Here is an 18,318-nt window from a genome sequence, read left to right on the forward strand (position 1 = left end):
CCTGTCACATAGAGCATGGCTTCCTCACATTTGATTTCCGGTCCTTAAACCCTTTTCCAGGTTAATTACATTTCCTATAGAGAACATCTCAGTGGACCCTACTTCCTGGTCTACTCTGCCTATGTGTGTTTTTATTTTAAGTAGATCAAGTGAAGTGATCTTTTTAAGACACAGACTAAGTAGTGACCTACAGCACCTTTCACTCTAAAGGTGAGGGTGCTCATGGGTTGCACCCTCTTGTGAAGTCCTAAGTTCCTGGGAACAGGGGAGATGATGACTCAGGAGGTGAGGCTGGAGCCTTTCAAACCATTTCTCCAGTAACCCCACTGAAGGAACATGTGCCGAGTGAGACCCTGGCACTTTACTCTTGTTTACATTAATTTGAAAATAAAGTGCCATCTACACTAGAGCCACGTATTGAACACTGTCACTCGAGACTAAGAGAAACACGATGCCACTGGACATCTAACTCAGAGTCTGAGATCCAAAATGAGCTCATTCAATATGTAGAGGGTGCTTCTGCATGGTCCGCCTGTTCTTTAGTGACAGACACATCGCCTACTCTAGGGAAAGCAATGGGTGTATTGAGGGAAACCTGCTGCATGAATCTCAGGGTTTGCTGAAATCAGATCACTGCTGGTGGAAAATCTGCATTCTCCAAAGGGAAGACGCTGCCTCCCATTGGATGACAATTGACTTTTGAGTAGTAGAAATAATAGTGAGATATTACAGATTTATGACTCTCCAAACCTCAATCTTACTTGACGAAATGTGAGGTGTTAGTAAATATTTAGTTCCTCTCATTAGGAAGATTTCTCCTTTCATTTAATTTTCTTTCTCTTCGGAGGAGTAATAATGTAAAAAAGAAAAATGAAACACTGGTTGCCGTGAACCACGTGACACACTGTACACGATTCTGAATCGGTTTGCCAAATCCTCAGATTGCTTACAAAATAATACAGCTTCATTCTGCCAGAAAGTGTCACAAACATGCCCATTTTAGAGGACAACTCCCTCTACTTGTTTTGATTTCTTAAAAAAGCCAGGAAGTTTCTCACTTTGCCTCTGAAGAATCAAACAGAGAACAGTAAGGGTGTCCACGTGGCCTGGATACAAATAGCCGCTGGGTACACTAATGGTGAGATCAAATCTGCTGCATTGCTCAGGTAACTCAGGGTGCCTGACCCACACTGAGATCACCAGAGACCTGTCAGGTGCTCAGCTCCTCCTTGTTAGACACCTGGGATTTCAACAGGCCGGGCTGGAAGTGCCCAGCTCTTGCCAGTGGCCAGAGTCCCTGTGCATGCACACCTGAACGTGAGCCAGGAGCCGGGGCAGAGTATCCCCCACTGGGCACTGGGGTCAGCATCCTGTCCACACTGGGGGGTGGCCTCACGCCCTGAGAATATCTTCCTGTCTGGTCCTAAGGAAAATAATCGGAAAATATTGTTTCATTATAAATAAGGACCGTAAAAATACAATAGTTTCAGGAATCAGGGAAGTATGATTTATTCTACCCAGATCGTTGTGTTCTCTGAAGCAGCCACAGAGATATGATTTGGAGCTGGTGGCAGCCTCATGAATGTCTGGGAAAAAAAAAATTCATGATTTAGTGTATGTGCCAATCTCCATAAAATATGCCCACTACACATGACAAACACGCATCCATGTCTTCTTATGGAGTTTAGAAAAGATGCACGGAACCACCAAATTCTACAGTCTTTCGAATGAGTAGATAGAATACACCTAAACTCCTTCAAAAATGGATAATAATGAAATATAATGAAATAACAAAAGCAGTTAGTTTACAATCTTTTATTGTAATATAATCTCTTATTACAATGTTATACAAGCTAATGTTTGCCGCAGGCTCACTAAGATCACATTTTCCCAGGAGTCTCTGGGAAGAGCGGGTAGTGGTGGGCACAGAAGGGAAGTCAGCTCCTTTCCTGGACCACACAGGACAGTGATCTGGGACAGATTTGTTTATCTGCAAGACCGATGACTTTTTGTGATGAAAAGGGCCACTCACAAGATTCATATTTTAGTGTCTTTACCGACTACTGCGTGTTGTAGGTTGGCTTTAAAAATATCACCCAGTTCTCTTGTTCTTTTTTTTTTTTTTATTCCACCAGAAAAAAAGCATCGCCATGGTCTGTTTATCATGAATTCCAGCTTATTTATATTCTGTGTTTCTTTTGACTTCAAAATTATTTTATAGAATACTGGCTCCAACTTCTACACATGACATTGGTTCTATTAACAGCTACAAGCTGAGTAAAAGCTTTGGATTGCATGGCACATGAAGGGAGATGTAAAATCATAATAATACATAAGGTTTCTGTTTCATTTTACAATGTATCATGGGCATAACTTATTAGTATACATTAGCTGTCTCATTCAGATAACTTATACTTGAAAACAAATTTTTATCCTGTCTTTTTCTTTCTGTACTAGAGTTAGCATTTAGGACCCCCACACTGAACCACAGATCCATCCCTTTTTCTGTCTTTTTGGGCTGCACTCTCACTAGATCACTAAGTTGCCCAGTTGGGCTTCTGCTCATGATTCTCCTGCTCCAGCCTCCCAGAGTGCTAGGACTTACCAACAGGTACCTTCACAAGTGGCTCTCAGTCTCGTCATGTGAAATTGGTTTTGGCCCATATTTATTCAGCATTTACCATGTAGAAAAAATGTGTCATAGTGATTCAAAAAGGGGAGCCTAAATAATTTTGTCATTTGAATCAGAGTAACAACTCTAGAAACTTACTCTAATTAGATCTATTTCTAAGTCTTGAAGGAATGGAGATTTTACTCTAGAAGATCTTTATTCATGTATTGAGACTACATTTTTTTATTTCTGATCCCCCATCACCATGAAAACCATCAGTAAGGGCTGATTTTACTTGTACATTTGAGTGCTGAAAGCCATGGTGGTGACCTGAACAAAAACATCTAGGACACATGATCTTGGTTCCCATAACCAACAGAATCTTAAGGAGTAAAGAGAAAGAACTAATAAACAGCGTAGAAGAGCAAGAAAAAGGTCTGGAATGCGGAAGAGGGAAAGAATGTATCCCAGACAATCTTCACTCTCCAGGACTCTGAAGATCTGAAGAGGAAGGCGAAGCAGATTTGAGTGAGGTGAGGACGCTTCCCGAGGTCTCAGGCATTTTTCAGTAAAATTCTTATGACTCTGAATTTTTTTCCTTCCTTCTTTTCTTTTTTTAGATCTGGGTTTGGTTTTCCTTTGGATGTGTTGTCTCCTTTCACAATATGATGGGGAAGCCAAGAGAGGAAAGGCAGAAAGATTCCCTGGCTCCTCTCCAATTCTTTCTCTCATCCAAACACATCAAACTCTGGAACTGAGCTTCTATGTGAATGTGAAAGTTTGGGTTTAAATAATTATCATTAAGGGGGATAATAATTTCATATCACTGACGTATAAAAAGTCTTAAAGTACTTCTATATTTATCTTCTTGTAAAACTTACATCCTTAATATTGTTAAATCTTTGAATAGCCCAACCTTCTGACCTTGATCCCTTTCTTCCTCATAAAGAAACAGACTCGAAGTCAGCTGGGAATCATTGCTAAGCAGCTGACTGGGCCACACTGCAGTTTAAAGTACATTTCAGCACTTTTATTTTGTTCTTTGACCTAGACACATCTTTGTAACTCTCTGTTCTGGAAATTACACCAAATTTCCTGCCTACCTGCAAGAGGTATTTTGCAGTCTTTTCCATCTGTTTGTTGAGCTCACTAAATTCCTGCTTAAAATATGACAATGGTGAAAGATATGAAGAAAACAGCTATTGTTCAGACTGGAAATATCTGCAGCCTAGCATAGCAATGGCTTTTCTGGTGCCGCTTCTATCATCAAGGTTCGTATGCCTGGCAACTCTGCATCAGTATTTGGGGATTCCATCGAACAAAGGAAAATTCAATTATGGAGCCAACAAAAATGATCAGCCCCAAAGGCTGGATAGTTGGGATAAATAAGCAAAAGAATGAATGTATTCAATGATTTTAGAGTTCTGCCTGAAAGTTCTAAAGAATATCGTTTATGAGCTTCACGAGTAAACAAATGATAGGTGGACTGATACTATGATCTCCTCTTCTGAGAGCTGATTTGGAGATGATCCCAGAGAATACATGATCAGGACATAACAGAAGAGCTTCCCTAACCTGTAACACTTTAAACCCAAAGCCATTCAACCGACTGTCAGAGCTTTCTAATACCAATTTAATTCATCAGTAGTAGTTGTTGTGATTATGCATGTGTCTTTGCTATGCATCCTAATTAGCACCAGCTAAAAAGAACGAAATGTTGAAATTGCATATTTCTAAATCAACATTCATGTTTATGCTTCTACTACAACTTCAGTATTAGTTGTCATCTATGCTAAGGTAAGAAGCCTTAGGTAATCTTCAAGATTCTAAAACAAATGAAGTAAGCCTGGATACTAGCAAGCCAGATTCATAAACCATGGCATGTGATGAGCAAAAATTTTTTAGAAAATTACCATTTACATACATGATGCAGGGGCTGGGGGTTTAGCTCAGCGGCATAAGCGCCTGCCTGGCAAGCAGGTAGTCGTGAGTTCGATCCCTGGTACCGATAAAAAGGAAAAAGACAAAAAAAAAAAAAAAAACAAAAAAAACCAAATACATACAAGATGCACTACAAACATGTGTAAAAAAATTCTTGAGCCTTTAGTCCAACCTTGGTTGAGTTATTTCTAAGTGCTCTGGGTGGCTATCCATGCCCTCTTGGGATTTTATGGCTGGGTTAGTTGTCATAGTCCGGTTAAATAGGGCTTCGAGACACTTTGGGGTCAGGCTCTGAACTGTTCTGATGAATGCTTGCCCCTATTCTGTACCTTCCCGTGGAAGTCTGACATAATGGTGCTGTAGAGAACCGAAGCCTGAGGCATCTAACTAGCAGAACTAAGTGCTGCACACAACAAAAATCATAGCAATACTGAATTTTAATCGTAATCTTAGGGCTTCTCTTACTTGGGTGATTTGAAGCAATTTACATTTGCCACTATTCTGGGTTGTTTTCCCCTCCCATTGGATGTGGAGAACTTGGTCTTCCTCAGCTTAAATTACAGAACTACGCATGAAAAAATACCAGGAAAACCCGGAGTTCTAGAGATGCCAAATATGTTGTGAAGCACTTGAAGAAAACATTCATTTTTCTCTTTTTATTATGATAGTTGTTTTCCTTGGGAAGGAATTTATCTTATAGCATCAAACGTTCAACAATGAGCCCTGAAATCGCCCAGAAAGTGAATACCGGAAGTGGGACTCTCTGGGCTCTAGGCCTTGGCGGGGACCCCGGGAGGTGCGCTTATGAGCAGCCCACGCACCTCCAGGCCCAGCTCCACACCTGGATCTCTGTGTGTACGCATGCGACTCCTTTCCAGCTCGGCCTTCACTCTCAGTGTCGGGAATTAACTTCTAAGTTTTGTGCTAAATGAACCAAATTGAGTAATTAATTTAATCTGGTCTAATGTTCTGAGAAAAATTTTGCACCCTGGTGCAACCATTTAAATGACTTTTTAAGGCCCCAATATTATTCAGCCATGCTGTTGCATTCATATGCTTTATGAACAGTGAAATATTTCTTATTTGTAGCATTTGTCTTTTCGAAACACTTTCTTCTATGTCTGCTGGAAAATTCTAGGAAAGAATATGAAAATTATGAATGGTAAAATATATTTCATTTATAATGGTTTTATACAAATGCTTTTTTGTCCTATGGAAAATTCTAAAAAACTTTTTGAAAATTATGTATTGCAGATGTTTGTGTATGAACGAGAGAGAGAAAGACAGACAGAGAGAGAGAGAGAGAGAGAGAGAGAGAGAGAGAAGGGCAGAGAGATAAGAGAGAGGCACAGAGAGGCAGACACAGTATTCATGGTTTTAAGGACTGGATTCACAGAGAATCGTGTCTGCAGGCAGCAGATTTGGGAATAGTACCCACTTTGCCCTCTGGGCCACTTCACAAAATAAAGGAATACCACCAATGGATGTTGGCTGTCACCAAGGATGCTGAATGTCTTGTGAAACAAATCTCTGGAGGCCAATAATAGCAGTCAGTTCACTCCTTAAAATTTTCTCAAGATTTAGTGAAGTGGTTCAAAGAGGGGCCTGGTCCTGCAACACCACAGCATGAAACTGGGTGCTGGGATGGAAAAGGCCTTACCAGGGTCCTTTGGAGGCAGGAGAAGCCTGTGATTATACACTCTTGGCCTTTGCATATTGTAAACCTTTTGGCAAGGTGAAGTTTTTCCACTCTATTTATTATTTAACTTCAGCTAAGTGCATTAAGAATACAGACACTGTTCCCTTGATGGCCAAGTTCCATTCCTTGGCTAGGTTGTTAATTGAAATGGTAGCTAAAGAAGGAATTGTATGTAGTATTACATTACCATACTCAGAACAAAGGCATGGTCCAGGAGATTCCAACTTGATGACTTTGCTTTCATTTGCATAACTCTTACCTGCAGTACTGCAATGCGTAGCAGAACATAGAAGTGCAGTGCTGTACTGCATCGTACACTCAGCAAAGATGACACTACCTGATGGCCACCGTTCTGCTCCTGTTCCTGCTTCTGAAGTCTGAATGTGGTTACAGGTCCCAGCAGCAGGTCCGAACTCCAGACAGATGTGAAACAGGGAGGGCATTGCACAAGAAATAAAACTTCCTAGAAATAAAATTAATAAACTGATAATTCAATAATAAGCCCTTTGGTGGCCAATTCTTAGCTCTTGCTTATGACAGACAATTGTATGATACTAGTTTTAGAGAGCTGTCAGGATGATATGTCTACATTTTTCATCTTTTACATGTATATCATTTTTGATCTATTTTGCATTGTCCTGTTTTTCCGTTAGAACCTCAGAGTGTGGGAGCCGTGACAGCCCTTCCTACAGCACTGTGTGCCCTGTTTTACAGCTCCTGTCACACACCTAGAAGTATGTCACCTGCAACAAGCAGCTGAAAATGGCAAATGACTTAGATCCTGAAGACCTAGTGCCAGGCCGTCCTGAAAACACGGGGTGCATTTTCCTGCCCTAGCTGTGCCCCTGGACCTCGAGGCTGCATCTGCAGTCATAGACTCACAGATCTCTTGCGCTTGCCTCTGCTTTGTAGTTGTTGAGACAACAATTAGTTTCATTCCATTCATCGTATACGTCCTAGTTCATCAGTGGGTGCTCTGTATGAAAAAATCATTTTCAAAATCACATTTGAGAGCAGTTAGCTGCTTTACAATCAGATCGTTTAAGATACATTGAAATATAACTTACATTTAACAGGTTCAGAAGTGTATTAGCATTTGAGGATAACGCAATTTCATAATTGATCCTTTCCAGAGCAAAACATTTAAATTCACTGTTTAAACCACTGTTAGAAATGTTTCACTTTGTGTTAGAATCACTTGTGCCCCTGCCATGAATTTTACATAGTCCTGTGCTTGACTTTATACTGAGCAACAAAAATGGAAGTGGTGCACTCCCCTTAGTTCTAATAAATTGGAATATTTGACATATTTAGGAATAAGCAGTCAATTTGGTTTTAAATTGGGAAATTTTTTGCCTGGTGTAGTGACACCACATGTGTAACTTCTGCATGCAGAAAGTCAGGACAGAGGGACCGCTGTAAGTTAGAGGCCAGTTACACTGGGTGAAAGACCCTATCTCAAAAAAAAAAAAAAAAAAAAAAAAAAAAGGAAAAATTTTGATCTGTAATTTGCACTTAAATTCTAGGGAATTATGTAAGTCAATACACAAGGCGGGGGGGACATAATAATAAAGAACAATTTGTAAAAGACCAGACATAGATACCAGGTTTTGTTTGTTTGTTTGTTCTCCTATAGTTTCAGGAAAAACTTAAAACTACTGCAGGTGGATCCAGAGAATTTCATTATAAAATTCATGAATAACATAGAAGGATGCCAAAGTATGTTTTGAAAAGAACAACTTTTAAGTCCTCATTTTATGAACTGTAGTTTTGTTTTTTTCATTATTTTAAATTTAAAACATTTTTGCCTGTGTTTTGTTATATATGCTCGTTTCAAACAGATTTTTCTGCACTGGCTAGAATTTTAAAGAATGGTTTAGAGATTGTCTTCAAGATTTTTGCAAGAGACACTTACAACCCAACATCAAATTAAATGTGTGATTAATTTAAAGAAAAGAAACATCATTTTGTCTTTTCTTTCATTTTTTAATTTTTTTGAATAATTTCCAAAAGACTGAACTTTACTTTGTTGGTAAGGCTTTACTTCCTTCTGCTCATACTGTAGCGACCTCAGTCATGAGGGAGGGATAAGGAAGGAAGATGGTTTAAATGACAAGGCTCAAGCTTCACTGCATTTGCATTTAATATAGCAACACAGTCCTGGAAGTTCTAGTTCATATCCTGTGAGTTTTAAGCTGATGCAAAGGCAGAAAAAGAAGTCAATTAATTTACCCAAAAAAGGAAATTCAGAAAAAGCCTTCCCCAAATTCTAACGTTCACCACAAAACCCAGGCATCTCCACTTCTTCAGGCTGCTCTGGGAAAGCAGCCGTGAGTGACCCCTACAGCCTGTGCTCAGAGGGCCTCAGGGCTGCCCTGTCTGGTGCTGCCCGCCCCCCCATCAGCACCTTGGACTCAGCCAGAGTGGATTTAAATCAGTAAGTACAAGTGAAATCCACTGACTTTCTCTCTCCATGGAAAGATACTTTTGTTTTCCTTATATAGAAAAAGAGCCTACATTTACATCTTACAAGTTAATTTGGTGAGCTTAGCCTAGAAGTTTAAACTTATCCAATGCATGTGTGTATATATGTATGTGTATGTGTCCCTGCTAGATTTATTAAAACTAGACTTATTGAGCATCTAAAATCTCAACACCATGGAAGACCCTGGAAATCATTCAGAAACATACGTGTGTCCTTCGTGAATTCATCCAGCAATTGTTTCCCACAGTTGCCATGGGCTGACCCGCGGTAGGAGGCACTAACATGGGCTTTGGAGTCTAGTAAGGTGTAGCTGATGCTGCAGAGAACGTTCACACAGGAACAATGAGCAAAGTCGTGCATTACCAAGCGAGAGGAAATACAGATGGTGGCAGATGGGAACTATGCTCTGACCTCCCTTTTGAACAGTGAAGTCGCATTTAAGCTTTTTTTTTTTTTTTTTAACTAAGGCATTTTGTTTTACTATAATTCATTCTAAGAAAGTTGTCACACATATTCTTCATGTGACTTCGCATAGTAAGACATTTTCTGAATTGAAGAACATTGTGAATCATGCTTGGCTTCTGCAGATTACTGGATGATACTGAGGAGGAGATGGACCCAGAAATTGAAAAAGCTCTGATTCCCATTTAATTTTGACTCAGAGATTTTTTTTTCAGCAACAGAATATATTGGAAGGTTGTGGGACTTCCAAGGCTGAGCTATGGCTTGATTCTTGGCTCTATTGACACTGTTTACTTTTAGAAGCTTATTTCTTCTCAAAAGCCATGTGTAGATGTCTAGATCAAAAGCACTAGTTGAGCTATGGTAGCCCAATGTTGTGGCTTGTGTCTAGATGTCCCCCAAAGCCTCAGGTGGTCACAAGGGGGCTTCTCAGAGGTGGCTGGATCTAGACTGTGTGATGCTGGGATTAAGGACCAGCTAAATACTGATCTTCAAGTGCCCTAGACAGTCCTGGTCAGAAGGAGTATATGTTATACTCTAAGTGTTTTGAACTAGTATTCATAAACATATTTCTAAATGCAACTCACCATTCTGAGTATTAACACACTGTTCAACAGTAGGTGCCTGAGATCCATTTCCACTAACCCTCTTGGCAAAAGCTAGAATTTGGTGTGGTAACAGAAATACAAAAATCTCAGTGACTTAATACTCAAGTGTTCATTTCTTGGGCACAGTGCATATCCCAGATTAATTGATTTGTGGTTTTACTCCCTCAAGTTATAAAGGAACCCACGGGTAGTTGCACGACTGCCTGGCAGCTAAGCTTTCTGTAGCATCAGTTCTCCTTCCCTGCAGAAGTAGAAAGAAGAGAAGACTGGAGGGACGAATTTGGGCTTTTCCCAGAGTCTGTCTGTCACATTTTACAGTAGGAATATAGACAAGCAAATGGAATCCTTGGTGACGCTTTCACATCCTACATGCAGGCTGAGATCAGGGCTTTCACAATGCGTGCAACTTCCACTGCCACGCTGAGTGTGAACAGGGAAAAATTTGATGAAAATATTGAAACCTGAAAGTGAAAGAAAAAAGCCAAATAAGACCAAGAATAGAAAGAATATCTAGGAGAAAGAAGGATAGCCCTGAGAAGTGACCTGAGGGTTTAGCTGTTATCTGGCACATTATAAGAACTTAAAGGATCATTTCATTCAATCCTCCCAACTACCCTCTACCTGTTATTACCACCATCCATGAGATTAAGAAATCTGACACGAGTACTCAGTACAAGCCAGGCAGCAAGTTCATGGTGGGACACTGCTCTCAATATACCCGATCTTGCTGGAGACTTGACTGAATGTAAAAAATCAGAGTAATCGCTGAAGCAGGTGAGCTCATTTTTCTAAGAAGCCTCAGAGAGCAGCATTGCTACTCTATTAGAAGCACTTTCCAAACTCTGAAATTTCTCTCATTTCATGAGCCACAGCCTCTCAAGAGAAATGGAGGCTGGCGCGTGCCCAGATGTCGCTGCCTTAAAAGTAAAGTACGAGGCATTGTGTTCTTCCAGAAACACATTCTCCTTGTTTATGAAAAATCCTGAGAGAAACAGAACTATCATAAGGGTTATTTTTATTGATTTATAACTGTAGTACAGCTGGTAAATAGTCTGAGTATTCCAGTTTTCAGAGGAAGGGAAACATCGTCTAAAGGAAATTGACAAAGACAGAGAAAAATGCTTGGTGAGGAGGAAGTAGGAGCTTTACTGGTGTTAAAAAGAAAATAGCAATCTCATATTCTCAGTAAGAATTACACTTGCTGTTAGGATAATTCAGTTACAGTTTATTTATTTTTGACAGCATTTTGGTATGTAGCTGAGGTGGGCCTCAAACTCACAGCGATCTTCCTGCCTCAGCCTTCCCAGTTCTGGGATGATAGGTAAGGTTGAGTCTTTGTTCCATCAGCATCAGTCTCCATTCCATTCAGACAGCAGGCTTCAGACTTTCTCAGTACATTGCACCTTTTCTATTTCATGAATTTTTTTTCATAATGCTCAGCAGACCAAAAAAGAAAAAAAAAAAAAAAATCCAAAAAGCAAAAACAAAAATGGCTCCTTTTATGAGTAGTAGGGCCCACTTTGGTAGTGTTTATGTCCTAATAACTCAGAACTGTGTAAAACAACATTACAGTTTTAAATGTAACATTGTGTTTCGTTCCTGAATAAGTGCCATACCCTTACATATGCCTGCTCTGTGCTCCTATTGAAACAAAGTAACTTATCAAGCCTAGAAGCCAGCTGAGGCCACCTCATCTCATTTCCCTTCCACAGTTTTTTCTTGTGATCTTTGCTGCTGAAAGCCTGGATCCCCAAGGATGTGGCGTTGTTGAAGGAATGTAGTGCAATGCCACATTGGAACGGTGCATTATCTAATAGTCTGAGAAGCAGCTGACAAAGGTTGGGTATCTCTGCACTTCCCTGGAAAATCTGAACCACAGTACCACACTGTGGCAAGACCTGGGCCTTAGACCACAAGGGGACAGGCATAATCAACACTTATCTCTGCAAACTTTGCCTATGCACCCTTGAATTGTCATACGCATTGGACTTGCCTTACATGTCCTTAGTTATGTTGACATATTTCCACAAGATACTTTGGCCTGGGGTAAGTCTTTTCTACCCTACTACTGGCTCTAGACAGATTTCATTGTTTGATTCTCCGATGGCAACTGCTTTTAGCTTGTTCCAGTTTTTCAAAAGTACCCTCCCATGGACCAGTAACAAAAGCTACTCATAACTATTCAAGAAATTGGAAAGAGACTTACAGCTATCAAATAGGGAAGATCATTGATCTAAAATGTGTTGGGTTTATCATCATGCTATGTCTAATATAAGCTGGCCCTAAATGTAATTGGGGTGCCCCAGGCTGTAGGCACCACAGCTCCTCACCCCACTTCTCAGACTTGCCTTAAGAGCTCAATCTCATAACTGAACAAGTCCTCACTGGAGCCCAGGTCTTCTGTTCTCCGCGCTGTGTACTCCTCCTCCACCGATTTAACAACAGAGGTTTCACTGTTTCTATAACAAAGGAAGAGTGAAAATCAAACTTATATAAACAAATTATGCTTTAGTAATATGTGTTGGCTGCATATGAATCCACTTCTGGTCACACATCCTCCTTTCAGAGACTACAGCTTCACAAGGCCAAGCAGGCTTAATTACTGAGACTATTCTCACGGCTGTTTCTGGTCCATGGATTCTAATCAATACTAACTAGAAGAGCTTAGATTTTCTTTTGCCAATGATATAGTTTATCATTGCTCAAAAATAAAAGACAATGTGCAATCTGAAAAAAATACTATTTCAATTCCTTTTTTCCATCAAAATCATTCAATTAATAATAAAAATCGTATGGTCTCAAAGGTGAAAATCTATCACACACCTCTTTTTTTCAGTTTTCTACCCCCCCCCCAATCACTGGAAGAAAGAGTGAATTAATAAATCCATTCTTCCCTTTCACATGAGTGAGGAAAAGCTGGAAAGATGTTTTTTATTGAGACTTTTCTCCTGGCCCCGTTAGCTGACAAACACTAATACTCTGTGTTATAAATGTGTGTGCGCATGTGTGTAGTGTATGTGCACATGTGTGCACATCTTGTGCCCACGTGTGTGCAGGTGTGTGTGCAGGTGTGTGTGTTATTCATTCTTCAAAATGATTAAGCATAGCATTTGCTTCTCCAGTTACGGTTGGCTCCTGGATGACACAGCGTGAAGGGCAGGTGCTGCTGGGAACCACAGAGTCATAGAGGTCTGAGGGTGGGCGTTAGGTCTGGGTGAGGGGTGGTAGTGCAGCAGATGTGAGGAAGCCCAGGCCCTGCCTGAGGCCCCTTGTTCCCCAGCGGCCAGGCAATGTATGGCCTGGTGTACCTTGCCACAATCCTGGGGCCACATGGCCAGGGGTTAAAAACCCCAGAGACCTGGATCCCGCATGAGACTTCCCTCCTTGTCAATGGACTATGTCTGAGGTCTGTGACAGTAACTACCCTCTGAAGAACCCCTTTGCCTCAAGGCTGACCCAGATGTTAGGTAATTAGGTTGTGTTCTGGCTTCTGGAATAGCAGTAGGATTTCACCAGGGTTACTTGACCTAGAATTTTGCTGACTTTCTTTTGAGACAGGTTCTCACAATGTAGCTTAGGCCAGCCTCTAACTCTGGGTAATCCTCCTGCCTCAGCCTCCCAAGTGCTGGGATTGCAGGTGTGCCCCACCACACCGAGTTTAGGGTTGCCTGAGTAAGAAACATCCTCAGAATCCCAGGAGCTTTTATCCAAGCCTCTTTCCTTCCCGTTACAGGTTGATAAATACATGCCAGGCCTGTGGGGCAGGTTCAGATATTCTCCCCGGAGCCTGGGTTAGGTACGGAGCACTCCTTCCTGGCATGGGGCACCAATGTTGTGAGAGCCATGGGCGAAGCTTCTCTGAGCATGTGGGGTGGAGTCTGAGATGCCATGAAGTTGTCAGTGTGAAAGTTTTCCTGAAGGTTGTTGTCATGAAGTTTCATTCATTTGGACGCCCATGAAACATGAAGAAAAGTTCTCTTCTCACACCTCCCTCCCAGTGTAACTGTTGGGAGAAGCAGGTGAGCAGAACACACTGAGGCACCCTCAGAAAACAAATTGCCTTTTAATATTTCTACAATATTGTTGGTCTGCTATTACCCTGGCTTTCTGTTTGCAAAATGTTTCCCAGTAATGTAAATAAGACATCAAATAAAATTTCTTTGCACCCCAGCTGGTTCCTTTCTCCCAGCACTGGAGGTGGGAAGTCTGGGATTCTGTTATGTTTTATGCATTTTTGGCTTTCCTCTTCCATATAATATTTACATACAATGGTCAGGCTGGCAGGTTTCATCATGAAATCTGCTACAGAAATGGAACTGTGAACACAGAAAGTATGCGCTTCTCTCATGAGGGATCAGCCCCTTCACTCACAGCATCTTTGAAAATTTCACTGCACTCGAGGGCTATTTCAGTGCACTGAGATCTGACGCCCCTTCGGCCAGGAGCAGTGACCAGCTGCCATGCGCGTGGGCTGTGTGCCCTGCTGCTCGGTCCATCAGCCCAGTTTCATAATCATGGAACAGGGTGAAAGATGCAGAACTTCTGAATGGATTTCATGCCAACTGTGGATGCCTGTTTCCAAAACGATCATTTTACAACAAACGCAGATTCATACCAGGGTGCAGAGTGGGATGACCAGTTCCAGGGCAGGGACAGCCTCTTCGGTTTCGGGGATTTGATGTCATTTCCTTTGCTCATCACAGTAGTTTGAGCTGCACTGAGACATCTGCCAGAGAGGACCAGTGCCGAGGCAGGGCTCCTGTGCACCCTGCAGCATCCCGGTCCTCAGAGGCACCGTCGCCTGCAGTCTGGGTCAGTTCAAGTGGAGTCAGAGATTAAAAGGTGATTTGAGATCCTTCTATAATAAGCCTGAGTTCTCAAAAGGTAAACTTCAATTCTCTGCTACTTTCTTAGGCATTTCATACAAAGAAAAAGTTGCTTGAAAATAAATAATGATAAAACACCGTGAGAGGAAGAGTTATGAAGAACCCTTATACACCTTGATTTCATGGAAAAATCCAAAGCCCTGGCAGCACCAAGTGCCATGAGGGTATGGTGCTTTGGGAATACTACTTTATTGCTGGTGGGAATGCAGAGGTGTATAGTGGCTTTTGAAGATACTTTGGTAGTTTCTTATAAGAGCTCACTCTGATCATATAGTACAGTATCTGTTCTTCTTGGTATTCACCAAATTATTTGACAATGATATCCATATAGGCATTCAAATATTTATAGCAGATTTATTCGTAATTGCTAAACCATGGAAGCAACTAAGATGTCCTTTCATACGGAAATAATAAAATACAGCCCGATGCAACTATTCAATGGAACATTATTCAATACTGTGGTAAAAACAAATGTGCCATGGAGCCGTGCACAGTCCAGAGGAAGCTGGAGTGCACAGTGCTGAGTGGAGGAAGCCAGTCTGAAAAGGCTGCATACAGCATGACATTCTGGAAAAGCAGAAGCACGGAGGTGACAGAAAGATCAGGGCTGTCTGAGCTTCAGGGAAGGGAGAAGGGGATAATTAGGTGCAGCAGGGGCCCATTGAGGGCTGGCATTCAGTGCAGCACTGCAATGCTGGGAATGCATTCTTATACCTTGACAATCAGCGTGACACACAACACAATGCAAAGAGTGGAACCCAGTGCACTACAGCATTAAGATACTAATAATGTGGAGTGTTAGTTCATCAAACACACGCATGCAGGTACACACACACACACACACACACACACACACACACACACCATGTTCTATGCAAGTGGAGGATGTTAATAAGAGAGGAGATGTAGTGGCTATGTAAGAAATTGTTGTATTTTTTTTCCACTTACTTTTTCTGTAAATTTGAAATTACTCAAAAAGCAAAATTCCATGTGGAATTTCTGCACAATGCAGCACTATATCACAACTCGAAGCTTCCCTAGGTAAAAGTGTGCAACTCGAGAGCACGATGTTAGGTAGAATAAGTCACATGTGTGCTCAAATACTGCGTGATGTCTCTTACACCATATGAGAAACACAGCCCAGAGGAGCAAAGATGGTGGATAGGTAACAACTGGCTACAGAGGGTCCCTGAGACAGTCAACTTAGAATTCAACATAATACAGAGTCGGGAGCCCCATACAGAGGGAGATGAATTCTCTTGTCCCAAGAAGAAATTAAGAGGACTTGCCGAACATCTGAGGTCCTGCTGTGACTTGTCAAGGTCCCGCCTCTTCGGCTCACTGGAGGCACATTTACATTGAGTTTGGGGGTCAGCGAGCCAAAAGGAGAGCTGAGTTGGCAGGGTTCCTACCTCGACCTGTGGTGAGTGACAAGAGTGGAGCCACCCTACAGAAAGGGGGCTCCAGCAGACGACATTCTGGGACCTGGTAGGACTAGCAAGTACAAAGAACAGCAGTGACTTCAGACAATTGTTCCCTTCCTGAATGGGATGGGTGGAGTAAGTGAGGCCTGGGTCATGTGACCTGGCCAGATCCAATAGGGTAGCTGAAATCAAGTCCCCACAGTGGTGGCACACACTAACCACACTAACCCAGTGAAGCCTCAGAACAGCAAACATGCAATATCAGACACAGTGCCAGTGGACATAAAGAGATATATTCGGGACCTCAAGATGAGTTCAAAAGTGAGATATTTAGCCAAATAAAGCAATATATAAGAAGATTAATAAAAGAGATACTAAGCACACATCAAGAAGACACAGATGGAAGAAGGGAGGAACTCAAACACAGGAAAGAACCATTTGGTGAAGAATATAAAAAAAATTTAGCATGCATGGAACAGATTCAAAGAGATCACCAGGAAATTAAAAACTCTATGGAAAGATGGCAAATCAGCTTGAAAGAAACTAAGGATAGATCATCCAAACTGGAGGACAATTTTGCAGTGGGGGATTATGAAAGGGAAAACTTTTTAAAAATAACAAGGAAACAAACAAAAAAATAACAAGGAAACAAGCAGTAACAATACAAAGGCTAGAAGATGACAAGAGGATCTATAACTTGAGAATAAAGAATGTGAATGAAGAAGGTGCGATACAAAGAAACAACAAAATTTATTCACAGAAATAATTAAGGAAAACTTCCCAAACATAGGAAAAGGAAATGATATTCTGATATATGAGGCATACAGAACTCCATCCACCTACAACCAAAACAGAGCTATACCTAGGCATATAATAATCAAGATCCCAGAAATTCAATATAAGAACAGAATATTAAAAGCTGTTAGAGACAAGAAACAGACAACCTACAGAGGAAGGCTCATTAGAATAATGGCAGACTTCTCAATACAAACCATCAAGTCAAGAAGGGCCTGGAGCAAAATATTCCAAGCCCTGAAAGAAAATAACTTCCATCCCAGATTGATGTACCCTGATAAACTGTCTCTAGAAATTAATGGAGAAAGAAGAGGCTTCCAAGACAAAGAGGAACTTGGAAAATTTGCAAGCACCAATCCAGCTCTATAGAGAATACTGCAGGACATTCTATAGAGAGAAAAAAGTACTAGGATCCTAGTAACAGTCGCAGAGAGGCCTCAATCAAAGGAACAGAAAACAGAATGAAGAAGATAAGTAGACAACTGATGTCAAAAAAAGAGCATAACAGAAATGAGGCAGAGAAGATTTTATTCAAAACTGATATGATTGATAGTATCAAGTCTGAGAGTACAGGCAACTACAATGAAGATGACAAGACTCTACGATACACATTCTGGTTTGATAATTGCTGGTTTTTGAAGTTCTATACTATAGACAAAGTTGTATTTTTAGTAATACTGTTATGTATTGATATATTCAATTATACTCTGTTTGATGATATAGCCAGTTCTATGGAGATAATAAGAGACAACACAGGAACCATGGTAGAACTCTTTGTATAATGGTCTTATATGTTCATTTAGTTTCATGTGTTTATAGGAATATGTTTTGCTTTGCCTTGCTTTGTTTTGTTTCTCCCTCTAATATAGAAAGGATAGAAATACATGTTAAGACTCATGCATGTATAGAATCTACAAACAGTTTATGAGAATTAATCTTATGACACATGAGGAAATGAACAGATACTTTGAAGAAAAAGAGACACTAAAATACCCAGTGTGGATCCTGGAGTGTCATAATGTGAAACCTAGCAATAGTATTCTTTGTTCAGAGTGATATTAGCCTGCTTGGGTTTATTCAATCTCAACATAATTGAAGATATGGATAATTGCATGTATGTTTAAGTGTATAGGATTGATAAGCATATTTCTAAGTTTTTGTTGGATAGTTGAACAGAACTGGTTGTCACTGCTTGAATCCTCACTTTATATGCTCCACTTTAGTATCCTGAATAATTATTTGTAGGAAGACAATCTGTAATCATCAACTAGTGATTACTTACTTTTTATTTTTTTTCTTTGAAATTAGGTATTATTTCTACCCATTTTCTGTTTTGTTTAGTCTTTCATTAAATTAAATTTTTATAAAAAACACTACAGTACCCAGTGCTGATCATGGAGTTCATGA

This window comes from Cavia porcellus, unplaced genomic scaffold (assembly GCF_034190915.1).
Source record: "Cavia porcellus strain 051 isolate PalLab524CR breed Dunkin Hartley unplaced genomic scaffold, mCavPor4.1 scaffold_14, whole genome shotgun sequence".
NCBI classification, from domain to species: Eukaryota; Metazoa; Chordata; class Mammalia; order Rodentia; family Caviidae; genus Cavia; species Cavia porcellus.